This window comes from Antechinus flavipes, chromosome 5 (assembly GCF_016432865.1).
Source record: "Antechinus flavipes isolate AdamAnt ecotype Samford, QLD, Australia chromosome 5, AdamAnt_v2, whole genome shotgun sequence".
NCBI classification, from domain to species: Eukaryota; Metazoa; Chordata; class Mammalia; order Dasyuromorphia; family Dasyuridae; genus Antechinus; species Antechinus flavipes.
The window spans coordinates 110,964,636-110,977,928 of NC_067402.1; positions in this window are offsets into that span (position 1 = coordinate 110,964,636).

Here is a 13,293-nt window from a genome sequence, read left to right on the forward strand (position 1 = left end):
AGGAAATAGCTTCTTATACACAGTGACTACCACATTGGGAGATAGCCTCTGGGGATGGAGAGAGTCAACCGGAAAGTAGCTTGCCTTCTAGAGCCCAAGGGGTTAAGCCCATGACGAGCAAATGAGCTGAGACCTTAACCACTGGTGCAGCACTGCTCAGGCGGAGGCAAAACTGCCGTCTTCCCATTTCTTTATTATGCTGCGCTGATTGAGCTGGGAGCCTGGGTTTCTGTCTCAGGTGGATCTCTAGCTTCTTTATAATAACAATAATAACTCACATTCCTGTGGCACCTTAAAGTTTACAGAGGACTTCACAATCACCCTTTGAAATCCATTGCCAAAATATCATTATCCCCTTTTGAATGAGGAGGGACAAGGTTTGCAAATGGTAAATGGCCTACCCAAGAACATCTTGACTGTGGCGTTCCTGTCTTAGAGCTGGCCCTACACACAAAGCTTCTGAAGGTGGGCGGAAATAGGAAAAAGGCCACAAGGCTGGGGCTTAATTGTAGAACTTGGTCCAGTGAATATTTAAAACATGAGGGAATCGATAGAAGAATGGCTGGCCTAGGAGGAGGCACTCTGGTGCCATCCTGGCTCCGTTAGCAAGAAGAAGGATGGATTGGGGCCCCATGTGGATCCACTCTGACAGAAAGCAGTTGGAAGGCAGAATCAGAGGCCCCAATTAGCAACACAAGAGTGATTGGAGAAATCAGGGCCCCGGGTCCCAGTTCCTTCAACAGAGACCTTCTGGGAGTCTGGGTGGAATGACCTGGGGAGCAATTGCTCCCAGCACTGGGACTGTTAACTAAATCCTAGCAGGGGCAGTGGACTGGAAAGTGAGTGCAAGAACCCGAAATGTGTTCCTGGAACTGCTGAGTTTGAAAAGTAGCAACCCGTTAAGGGGCATCTGAGATTGGGAAGAGTCATGGGCACGTGGTAGCTGTTATTAATATGTTTGATTTTCTTCCTTTCCCTTTTATTGCAAGGAGTAAAGCATTGTATATAGTCAAGCCGTGCTTTGCCAGCTCCATTATGCTTGGCTTATGTGATTAGGGTCCATTGTAATTCAACACCAAGGGAAATCGGCAGGGTCCCAGTGGGACCCAGACAATAAACAATTGGATTTGGAATAATTGGGGCTAATCTATGATTCAATTAGTTCATTACTCTAGGGGTGTTGTCTTGTAGATTTATCCAATGATTTACAGAGGGGCTTTGCGAGGAGACAGAGACAGACAGCTCTGAAAACCATAAAAAACTTGAGCATTTCCCCAAGCATTCTCTGTTCTTGGGTAGAGTATAAAAATGCCAGCGCAAATGTGGAATCAAATGAGCCTGGTCCTTATAATTGATCAGGATTAGGAAAGTAGTTAACAGGGCTCTTTTATGAATAAACTTGTGAGTATCAGAGCTTCTGACAATATGTTATTATCCCTGGATTCTTCATTTAAGTCACAACAGGAGGGGAGACAAAACCTACTTTATTTTGGTTGTTCTGTTCGCACATATACACTATATAGCCTTATTCATAATACTGCCATGAAATCACCTGAGATGTGAAATGGCTTCATGATGAGGGTCTATTGTCCTTTTGTATGAGTCAAAGACTATCCGGCAGAATCCTCCACATCTTTATCTTTGTGTTGCTTAGGTTCGGTCTCATGCCATATAGCAGACAATACGTGCTTGCCTAGTTGATCACTTGCGAGGGTCTCTTCTCTGTAGCTTAAGTTCATTTAAGCAATTAATTCAGCAAACACCTGCTAAGCACCTACTGAATGTATAACACTGTACTAGGAACTGAGGAAGAGATATCTTTAAATATAAAAAGGAAGGTTCCTGCCCTTGTGGAGCCTAAAATCTTGCAGGGGGCATATGACATATTCAAATGACCAGAATATATCATGACTAGTATATTAGAGAAGAATACATCAAGTGGCTTATGATATAGAAGCTAGGAAAGGTCATTACCAATACAAGTGCTGGTCAGGGAAGACTGAGAGGCTATACTTAAGTTTGGCTTTCGAGGGTGGCTGGAGAATGAAAAGTGCCGGCCCCAAAGAATAATATTCTCAATTACACCGCACCAGTGTAAATTAAAACAGCAATAAAGCTCACTTGATACCATGAAAAATGTTGGACAATTTTAGTACCATAGCATCAAAGTTAAGGCATACAGCTTTCCTTTCTGTTAATAACCTGCAAACTCTAAAAGTGAAAAGAGACATTTTCTGGCTAGATACACATGCTTTGTTCTCTTCTCTTTCTCTTAAAAAATATTTATTTTGTTGTTATATCTCCCTCCATTTCTACCCTGCACCAGAGAAAACCAACATAACACAAATTTATATGTGATCATACCATGTAACCGTATATCAGTTCTTTCTCTGATGGTGGGGAGCATCTTCCTTTTTAAGTCCTTTTTTGTTGTCTTGAATATTTATATGACTCAGAATAGCTTAGTCATTCACAGTCATTCTTTGAATAATATTACCATTACTAGATACAATGCTCGTTTCACTCTTCATTATTTCATGCAAGTTTTTCCATGTTTTTTCTAAAATCTACCAGTTCATCATTTCTTACAGCATAGGAGTATTCTATCAAATCATATACCACAACTTATTCAGCCATTCCCCAATTGATGAGCATCTTCTCAATTTCTAGTCCATTGCCTCCACAAAGGAAACTGCTATAAATATTTTAGAACATATAAGTTTTCTTTTTCCCCTGATCACACTGGGGACAGACCTAATAGTAGTATTGCTGAGTCAAAAAGTTATATATAGTTTTACAGCTTTTGGGACATAATTCCAGGCTGCTCTCCAAAATGATTGGATCAGCTCACAGTTCTACCAACAGTGTATTAGAGTTCTAATTTTCCACATCTCCTCTAACATTTTGTCATTCCCTTCTATCATTTTAGTCAATTTGATAGGTATAAGTATTTCAATGTTGTTTTTATTTGCATTGCTTTAATCAATAATTATTTAGAGCAATTTTCATATGAATATATATAGTTTTGATTTCTTCTTCCCAAAACTGCCTGTTTATATTCTTTGACTATTCATGAATTGGAGAATGATGTGTATTTCTTTCTTTTTAAAAAAAATTATAGCTTTTTATTGACAAAATATATACATGAGTACTTTTTCAACATTGACCCTTGCAAAAACTTTTGTTCCAACTTTTCCCCTCCTTCCCTCCACTCCCTCCCCTAGATGGCAGGTAGTCCCATACATGTTAAATATGTTAAAGGATATGTTAAATACAATATATGTATACATATTTATATAGTTCTCTTCTTACACAAGAAAAAGTGGATTTAGAAAGAAGGTAAAAATAACCTGGGAAGAAAAACAAAAATGCAAGCAAACAATAAAAGAAAGAGTATAAATGTTATGTTGTGGTCCACTTTCATTTCTCAGTGTTCTTTCTCTGGGTGTAGCTGGTTCTGTTCATTACAGATCAATTGGAATTTATTTGGATCTTCTCATTGTTAAAGAGAGCCTGTCCATCAGAATTGATCTTCGTATTGTCTTGTTGAGGAGATCTGCTGGTCCTGGTTATTTCATTTAGCATCAATTCATATAAGTCTCTCCAGACTTTTCTGTATTTATCCTGCTGGTCATTTCTTACAGAACAATAATGTTTCATAACATTCATATACCACAATTTACTAGCCATTCTCCAATTGATGGCATCCACTCAGTTTCCAGTTTCTGCCACAAACATTTTTGCACATATGGGTCCCTTTCCCTCCTTTAAGATCTCTTTGGGGTATAAGCCCAGTAGAAACACTCCTGGATCAATGGCTATGAGTTTGATAACTTTTTGAGCATAGTTCCAAAGTGCTCTCAAGAATGGCTGGATGTGTTCACAATTCCACCAACAATGTATCATTTTCCCAGTTTTCCCACATTCCCTCCAGCATTTGTCACTATCTTTTCCTGTCATCCTGGCCAATCTGACAGCTGTGTAGTGGTATCTCAGAGTTGTCTTAAGTTGCATTTCTCTGATCAGTAATGATTTGGAACACTTTTTCATATGGGTAGAAATAATTTCAATTTCATCATCTGAAAATTGTTCATATCCTTTGACCATTTATCAATTAGGGAATGGCTATAACTTAGAGTCAATTCTCTATATATTTTGGAAATGAGGCCTTTATCAGAACCTTTAACTGTAAAAATGTTTTCCTAGTTTGTTTCCCTTCTAATCTTATGACTTGTCTTTTTGTAAAAAAAATAAAATTAAGTTCTCTATATATTTGAGATATAAAGCCTTTATCCAAGAAACTATCTATAAACATTTCCTCCAAATTTTCTGCTTTCCTTCTGCTTTCAATCTTGGCTACATTGGTTTTATTTGTACAAATTCTTTTATATTTAATATGGTTAAAATTATCCACTTTATATCCCACAATGTTTTCTATCTCCTATTTACTCATAAATTCTTCTCTTATCCATAAATCTGGCAGGCAATATACTTTATGTTCTTCTAATTTGCTTATTATATTTCCAATTTTATCTATATCATGTTTCTATTTTGACCTTATCTTGATAAATGGTATAACATATTGGTCTATAACTAGCTTTTGTCAGACTGCTTTTTAGGTTTTCCAACATATCTATATCTATATCTCTATAAACCAACATGTAGATACATAAAGATATAGATATAGGTAGAAAGATGGATAGATAGAGATAGAGATAGATATAGGTAAAAATATAGGTAGATGAATAGATAGATATAACTAAATAGTGAGTTTTTATCCCCCAAATTTAATTCTTTTTGTTTATCAAGAGAAGATTACTATAATAATTTATTACTGCATATTGTACATTTATTCTACCTTTCTATTTGTTTAGGCAGTATCAGATAGTTTTGATAATTACTTGCCTGATAATGCAGTTTAAGATTTGGTACTGTTAAATTTTCTTCCTTTACATTTTTTCACTAATTCCTTCAATATTCTTGACCTTTAATTTTTCTAAATGAATTTTGTTGTTATTTTTTCTAGCTCAAAATAATTGTTTCTTTAATTGGAATGGCATCGAATAAGTAGATTAGTTTAAGCAGAATTGTCATTTTTATTATATTGGCTCATCCCATTGATAAACAATTAATATTTCTCCAGTTATTTAAATCTGACTTTATTTGTATAAAAAGCATTTCCTAATTATATTCATATGATTCCTGAGTTTTTCCTGGCATGTAAACTCTCAGTTATTTTACATTATCTATGATTATTTTAAATGAACTATCTTCTACTATCTGTTCTTGCAGGGCTTTATTGCTGATATAAAAATGCTGGTGCTTATTTATATAGGTTTATTTTATATTCTACTAATTGTTATATTATTATTTGCTAAAAATTATTTGTTGTTTGGAATAATTTTTAGTTGAATCTCTAGGATTTTCCAAGTATACCATCATATTATTTATAAAAAGAGTTTTATTTCCTCATTGTCTATTATGATTCCTTGAATTTTTTCTTATTGCTATAATTTTTTTATTGCCTATTGCTATTACTAGAATTTCTAGTATAATACTGAGGGATACTGATGATAATGGGCATCCTTGTTTCACTTTTGATCTTACTGTGAAGATTTCTAGTTTATCCCTATTACAGATAGTGCTTACTAATGGTTTTAGTTAGATGCTTCTTAGGATTTTACTAACTAGACATTCGTGGCACAAATCCTACTTATATCATTTTTGTGTTATATTATTATAGTCTCTTAGCTAATATTTTATTTGGGATTTTTTGCATCAATATTCATTAGTAAAGTTGGTCTATAATTATCTTTGTTTTTGCTCCTTTGGTTTAGGTATCAGTACCATATTTGTTTCGCAAAAGGAGTTAGTAGGATTCTTTTGTCCATTTTTTCCATTCATTTATTTCATATTGGAATTATTTGATCTTTAAATATTTGGTGGAATTAATTTGTAAATCCATCTGCTTCTGTTGCTTTTTTCTTAAAAAGCTCATTTGTGGCTTGTTCAATTTCTTTCTCTAAAATAGGTTTATTTAGATGTTCTATTTCCTCTTCTGTTAATCTGGGCAGTTTATGTTTTTGTAAGTACTCTTCTTTTTCATTTAAATTGCTAAACATATTGGCATGTAATTGGGCAAAATAACTGCTAATAATTGATTTAATTTCCTCTTCATGGTGGTGTATTCATCCCTTTCATTTTTGATACCAGTGATTTGGTTTTCTTCTTTCTTTTTAAAAAATAAATTGACCAATCGTTTTTCTATTTGATTGGCATATCCATTTTTATAAAATCAACTCCTAGTTTCATTTATTAATTCTATTGTTTTCTCATATTCAGTTTTATTCATCTAACCATTAATTTTCACAATTTCTAATTTGATCTTTAATGCAAGATTTCAAATCTGTTCTTTTTTTTACTTTTTAAAATTTCATACCAAGTTCATTGATCTACTATTTCTCTATTTTTATTTATATTTAGAGATATAAAGTTTCCTCTGATTATTACTTTTGTTTCATCCCATAAATCTTTTGGTATGTTATCTCATTATTATTATTCTCTTTAATAAAATTATTTATTGTTTCTATGATTTGTTCTTTGACCTACTGCTCATAGGTGACATTAATTTTTTAAGGAATAGATGAAGATTTAAAGAGTCTAAGGAGTGAATGTGGGAATGAGACACTGTTTAGGAAAGTTTCAGCACTGAATTACAGCTCAAACTTAAATGTTTAAGACATAACAGTCATTAATTTTGTTCCTGAGGGGGAAAAAAAAAGTATTATTCAGGTCTTTTTCTGAAAGAAGACAGAATTAAGAAGGAAAGAAAAGGCTGGAACCATGGCTTAGGGGTATCTCTCTATCTATAATTATCTGACCCAACTTTTAGGATCTGGATTTTATGGTGTACTATGTCTTAAGATTCCTTTATTTATTGATCTGCAGAAAGCATTTTGCTCTTGGTCATTTTTCTGACACTTTGCTAATTCAGATCCTCTGGGATGCTGCTAACTGATCCTCACATACAACATTCCATCTCTCACATCACTTCCTTTGCACAAGTAGTCCAGTATGTTTAGAATGCACTTCATTCTCACCACCACCACCTTTATAAAATTCCTAATTTCTTTAAAAGGATAGTCCAGGTACCATTCCCAGCATGAAACTTTTCCTAATCCCACCACCATCCTGAAGTCCAGCTGGTCCTGAGTCAGGAAGATTGTGGTAAAATCTGGTGGTAGACACTTAGTAGCTAGGTGGACATAGTCACTTAGTGTCCTCTCTGCCCTAGTGATCCTCATCTGTAAAAATGGGATAATAATAGGATTTTCCTTCCATTGTTATTGTGAAGATCAAATGAGATATGTATAAGGAATTTAAAAAATATATATTTTGCATATCTTATATATTGAACAAATATTTTTTATAAATTATATAAATATTTTATAAAATTGTATATATTATATAAACATATATACTATATATACATACACATGCTATAATAGAAAGTCAATACATATGTGTGTGTGCATGGACATATATATATATATATATATATATATATATATATATATAGCTAGTAATATATTTATGTGTATATATGCATATATAAAGTCTCTCTCTATATATTTATATGCACCAGACAGGTATGGATATGTATTTGCTTCCTATGATGTAAGGGATAAAGGATAATTTTGGTTCCAATTCTGTAGGTTTATCACGTGGCTCTAATTGGATAAAGCTTCTTGAGGACAGGACTTGTTTAATTTTTTCTTTATTTCTCCAGAACCCTGCCTCTCATTTTGTGCACAGTAAATGCACAAGTAAATGTTTGCTGCATTGCATTGGGAAGAGACACAAGAGCCCAGGCAGAATTCTATTGCATAGCAAATATGGGGAGTGTGATGGAAAGGGCATATTGGATAGGGAGCGAGGTCCCCATTATGCTCTTCATGGTATTGCACAAATGAGCTTGCCAACCAGCTGCTGTTTGATCAGCTTGGCGTGTGTCTCATCCCAGAAGCCACTTGCCAATAAAACTACGTGATTCACATGTAATAGTACTTGGGTAATGCCATCGAAAGGTTAAAGTCTAAAGGATGTTCCAGGCTGAATGGTAGTCGCCTTTAAGCTTCTCGAGGGGAGCCGCTGTTCTGTTTTTGTCTTCAGTTCTCTAGAACCTAGCTCAGGACCTTGCAGGTAGTGTTTCTTAATGGATGTTTGTTGAATGAGGGAGGAAGGACAGGCAGCATGCACTAGGATGCAGAACTTGGAGTCAGGAAGATCTGTATCCAAAACCTGCCTCAGACTTACTAGCAGTGGGATCCTGTGCAAATTAAGTCACTTAGCATCTGTGTCTCAGTTCCTTAATTTATAAAGTGATAAGGGCTTGGGACCAAATGGCTCCTAAGGAAGGGGGTCTTAACTTGTGGTGTGTGAAAAAAAATTTTTTTGGTAACTATTTCAATATAATGGATTTCCTTTTTATCCTATACATTTTATTTTATGCATTTAAAAACATTGTTCTAAGAAGGGTCCATAAGCTTCATTAGATTGCCAGTGAGGTCCATGATATAAAAAAATAAAATAAAGAACCTTTGCTTAACATTTAAATCCAAGATCCTATGATGTCGCTCTCCAGTGCTTCCTTTCCTCGTCTGTATGTACCAGGATTGGAGTATTACTTATGGAACATATATGGGGCGACAGTCAATGACATATACATGGTATTGAGATGAGCCCTTCCCGGTGACATGGATGGCCTTCTTGGTGCTTGGGGATGGTGAAGAAATCCCTTGGCTTCTGTGCCAGCCTGCATCAAAGAGCATTAAACCTGGTCCAGGAAGAGCAGCCCGTTGCACAGACTTTGTGTGGGTGACTCCACCTTCTGGGCTCTCTCTTCCTCTCTGTTGGCTGTGTGAGGCTCTGAAGCTCTCCCACCTAAGTACCTACAGCAGCTACTCACACATGGCAGCCAGAATACTTAGCCCCGACCGCCCTTCTGCTTTGTGTTTCTTTCCCCGAGGGTAGGTAACCAAACAACCATCAGGAGAGATGGACTTTTCGGGAATGATTGTCTTGGGAGTTTGGGAGTTCCTGCATCCCTCAGCCAAAACTGACTACCAGCAGGAATTTTTTGGGAGAATATGTCCACAGACAGGAGGAGAAACTTAAGCCCTGAATTGTTTTTCCAGAAGGTAAAGGATCCAAGGGAGTTGTTTGGACAATGTGGAGCCAAGGTGAAGGTGAAATCCATGTCCTCCATGCTTTAATGTTTAAGTATCAATCTCCTGATAGAGTTTAATAGGAATTAGGGGGTTAATAGTTCACATTTTAAATCTACCAATACATTTTATTTTAAGCATTTTTTGTGTAGAATAAATGGTTTCTTATGTATAAGTTTTATATACAAGCATACATATATATATATATATATATATATATATATATATATATATATATATATATATATATATTACATTGTGTTCCTTTCTATTCTCTTTTGAAAAGGCCCTAGATTTGAGGAGAAACTAAGTGTTTCTTAAGTGATTTTCCCACAGGATCAGGGAGAGAGACACACATGGAGAATTTGAAAAAGAGCTTGATTTCTCTTTAGAGAGGCCAGGTCCCTCATCACTGAACCTGATCTGTGAAGGAACCAAAAAAGGGGACTCCTTATTGGTCGGGATGATCTCTAGCTCCTGGGTCTAGAACTGAACAATTGTTACATGTAAAATAAAAAGTTGACCAGGATCAACTCTAAGATCCCAACTCATTTTTCTTCTGTGCCTCAGTTTCCTTCAAGCTAACATTCTATGAAATGTTTTGCAAGGTTCTAGGATACTTATTTTTTCTTACTTTTTCTTTAATGTTTTAAAAATACTTCTTTCTTGTCCTGAACATTTCTGGGGCCCTGAAAAGGAAAGAGTCAGCTTGTTTTTTTGCTGCTGCTGCTGCTGTCTCCTTCTATTTGTCAGGTTCTATCAACCTCCCAACCACCCAGCTGTACCCAGAACAGGCTGGGCTTGGTTCCAGAGAAATTACTCCTTGGTAAGGATGCTGGAAGTGATGTCACTGGAGTGACTTCTGCCTAAGTCAGGAACGGATTCAAACTCAAAGTAACCTCAAGGCTTAAAAGTTGACCTTGGTGTATTCAAAGCACATCCTCAAGAGTTCATAGTCTCTCCTCCTTCCCCCAAGCTGGGACCCCTTTGCTGCTACTTACAGAGCACTTCTCATGGACCTTCTCAGAGGAGGAAGGGGAGACATATCAGAAAATCTTCAGATATACTGCTGAGGTCAAATGAAAGAAACGGTACTTTAGTTAACCTAAGTTCTGGTCTTGGTTCAACTACAACTTCCCAGTAGGGTTTGAGAAAAGTCACTCAATCATTTTCATTTTCAGTTTGTTCATCTGTGAAGTGGACCTAATAATACCTCACCACTTAATAGGGTCATTAAGAAGATCATATGTGTGTATATGTACATTCATATATGTGAATATAAACACTTAAATGCTATAGAAATATGTTATTATTTTTCCTCTGATATATAATAATAATAGTTAACATTTATATAGCACCTACTGTATGCCAGACACTCTGCTAATCACTTTATGATTATTATCTCATTTGATCCTCACAACAATTTTGGGAGGTAAGTACTGTCATTATTATCACCATTTACAGATGAGGACACAAGTCTATAGAGATTAAGCATTTTTTGCTAAGGTATTCTTGACTTTAGGTTCAATCCTCTCTCCAGTGGGAGAGTTATATACATGATATATACTCTTATATATATGATTTGCACCCAGTTCCTGAAGCATACAGTAAACACCAAGTGTCCACAGTGCAATGAGGTTTAGCTTAATAATAGAAGCCCAGAAGCAGTGAGTTAAGGATAGAATAAAGTGTGAATAAAGAAGAAGGGGTTCAAATCACCCCTTTTCTCAGTTACGTGACCCTAAGAAAAAATGTATCCAGTGTGACCCAAGCAACTCCCTAGAACTTAACTTTACATCATAAATAGGTCATGATCTACCTAAATGGAGGAAGTTCCTATATAAAAGATCTACTTTGCCCTTACTTAGTGTATTTGTCATATCTCATATTTATATACTGCCTTGCCATTTGCAAAGCAATTTACAAACATCATCTTATCTGAGCCTTACAACAGTTCTGAGAGGAAGGTGCTATTATGACGCCTATTTTACAGATGAGCAAACTGAAGCTCCTTGTTGTTAAGCGACTCTTGAATGTTGCTTGAATCCAGGTCTTCTTACTCTAAATCAGGTGTTCTTGACATTAGTCCTCTCTTATGTTTCAGTAGTGGGAGAAACCCACCCCTGCTTCCTGGGAATTTCGGTAGTACGACCTTAGGCAATGCTTAAAGCTGTATAAAGTACCCTGCAAACACAAAGGAAAAGATACTGATTGACTGGAGATCATTGTTATGACATATGAAACTTGACACATATAATAAGGAAGACAAAGTTCATTAATTATTCCTTCTTCTGATGCCTCCATTTACTCAATTTGTGAATGTGTGAATATATCAAGAGGGAAAGTGACTTGGTCCATTACTCAACTAGTCTCTGTCTTAGGCAATAACTAATATGTCTTTCTCCCTTTTTCTCAATATTATTTTATTTTTCCAAATACATATAAAGATAGTTTTCAACATCCATTTTTATAAGACTCTGTATTCCAAATTGTTCTCCCTCTCTCCCTTACTCGCCCCCCTCCCCAAGATAGCAAGCAAGCTGATATAGGTTAAACATGTGCAGTTCTTTTGAGCATATTTCTATATTTGTAAAAAGACTATTTTTTGATTCACATTCAGTCTCCATAGTTCTCTGTCTGAATGCAGATGGCATTTTCCATCCCACATCTATTGGAATTGTCTTGGATCACCTCATTGCTGAGAAGATCTGAGTCTATCATAGTGAATCATCACAAAATCTTACTGTTACTGTGTACAATATTCTCCTGGTTCTGCATTAATTACTACTTCCTGCTTTAATGTTCTCTAAACCAGGGATTGACAGTCTTTTGAAAAAAAAAATAACAACTTTGTAAAAAACAGACTCTTAGAGTTGAAAGGGATGTTGCAGTTAACAAGAGCCCCTTGACCAATATATCAGTCCTTTCTACAAGAACTTCAAGTGGTCATCCAGACTTTGGACATTTTGGATTCAGTCTCCCCTGGAGGAGTGGCTTAGTGTCCCACTTTTAACAGTAGAGTCTTTTTACTAGTAGTATCTTGGTGGACATTGGGAAGAGTATTGAGTGTTAGAGTAAAAAAAACCTAAACTCAACTACCTAAGCTCAACTCTTGACCAAGAAGGCATGACTAAACCATGTAACCCTGGATAAATTGCTTGTCCCATATGCGCCTCAGTTTCCTCATCTGTAAAATAAAATAATTGGACTCAATGACCTCTAAGGCCTCGTTCAGATCTAAATCTTCAGCCAAATGGAACTCTCTATCTTATGAGGCAGTCCCTTCTACTTTTGTGTATTAAAAGGGCAGCAGGGTGACACAGTGGATGGAATGCTAGACCCGAAATCAGGAAGACCTGAGTTCAAATCTATCCTCAGATACTTCTTAATTGTGTGACCTTGGTCAAGTCACTTAACCCTGTTATCCTCAGTTTCCTCCTCTATAAAATGAGTTGAAGAAAATTGCAAACTGCTCCCATATCTCTGCCAAGAAAACCCCAATTGGGTTAGGCAAAGTCAGACAATACTAAAATGACAGTATCAAAAAAAAATTGTTAGGAAGTTTCTCTTTCTACTGAGTTAACATCTACCCGCCTGTATTTTCTACCCACTGCTTCTTCTCTTTTTTGAGGTGAAGCATATAAATTTTGCTTTTTCCCAACATAACCTTTCAAGAACTTGGAAATAGTTATCATCTTGTCTCTCCTCCATCCTCTGCTCCTCTCTCTCCCACTTCTCCACCTCCAGCTAAACATCCTCACTTCCTTCTTCCTTCAAGCACTTTGCTAGTTCCCCTTCTTTTGACGTATTCCATTTTATCCCATAATGCTCTTCACCAAACATCACAGTATTCCACATATAGTCTCACCTACAACACACAACAGGAGGACCCTTCTCTCCTTTGCTCTGGATTTGGTCAGTCAAAATTTTTTGTAAATCACCTACTGAGTGTCAGGAGCTCCGTTAAGTACTGCAGATACAAAGAAAGGCAAAAAAAGGTACCTCCTCTCAAGGAGTTCTCATCCCAGTGGTAGAGACAACATTGGAAACTACATATGTACAAGAT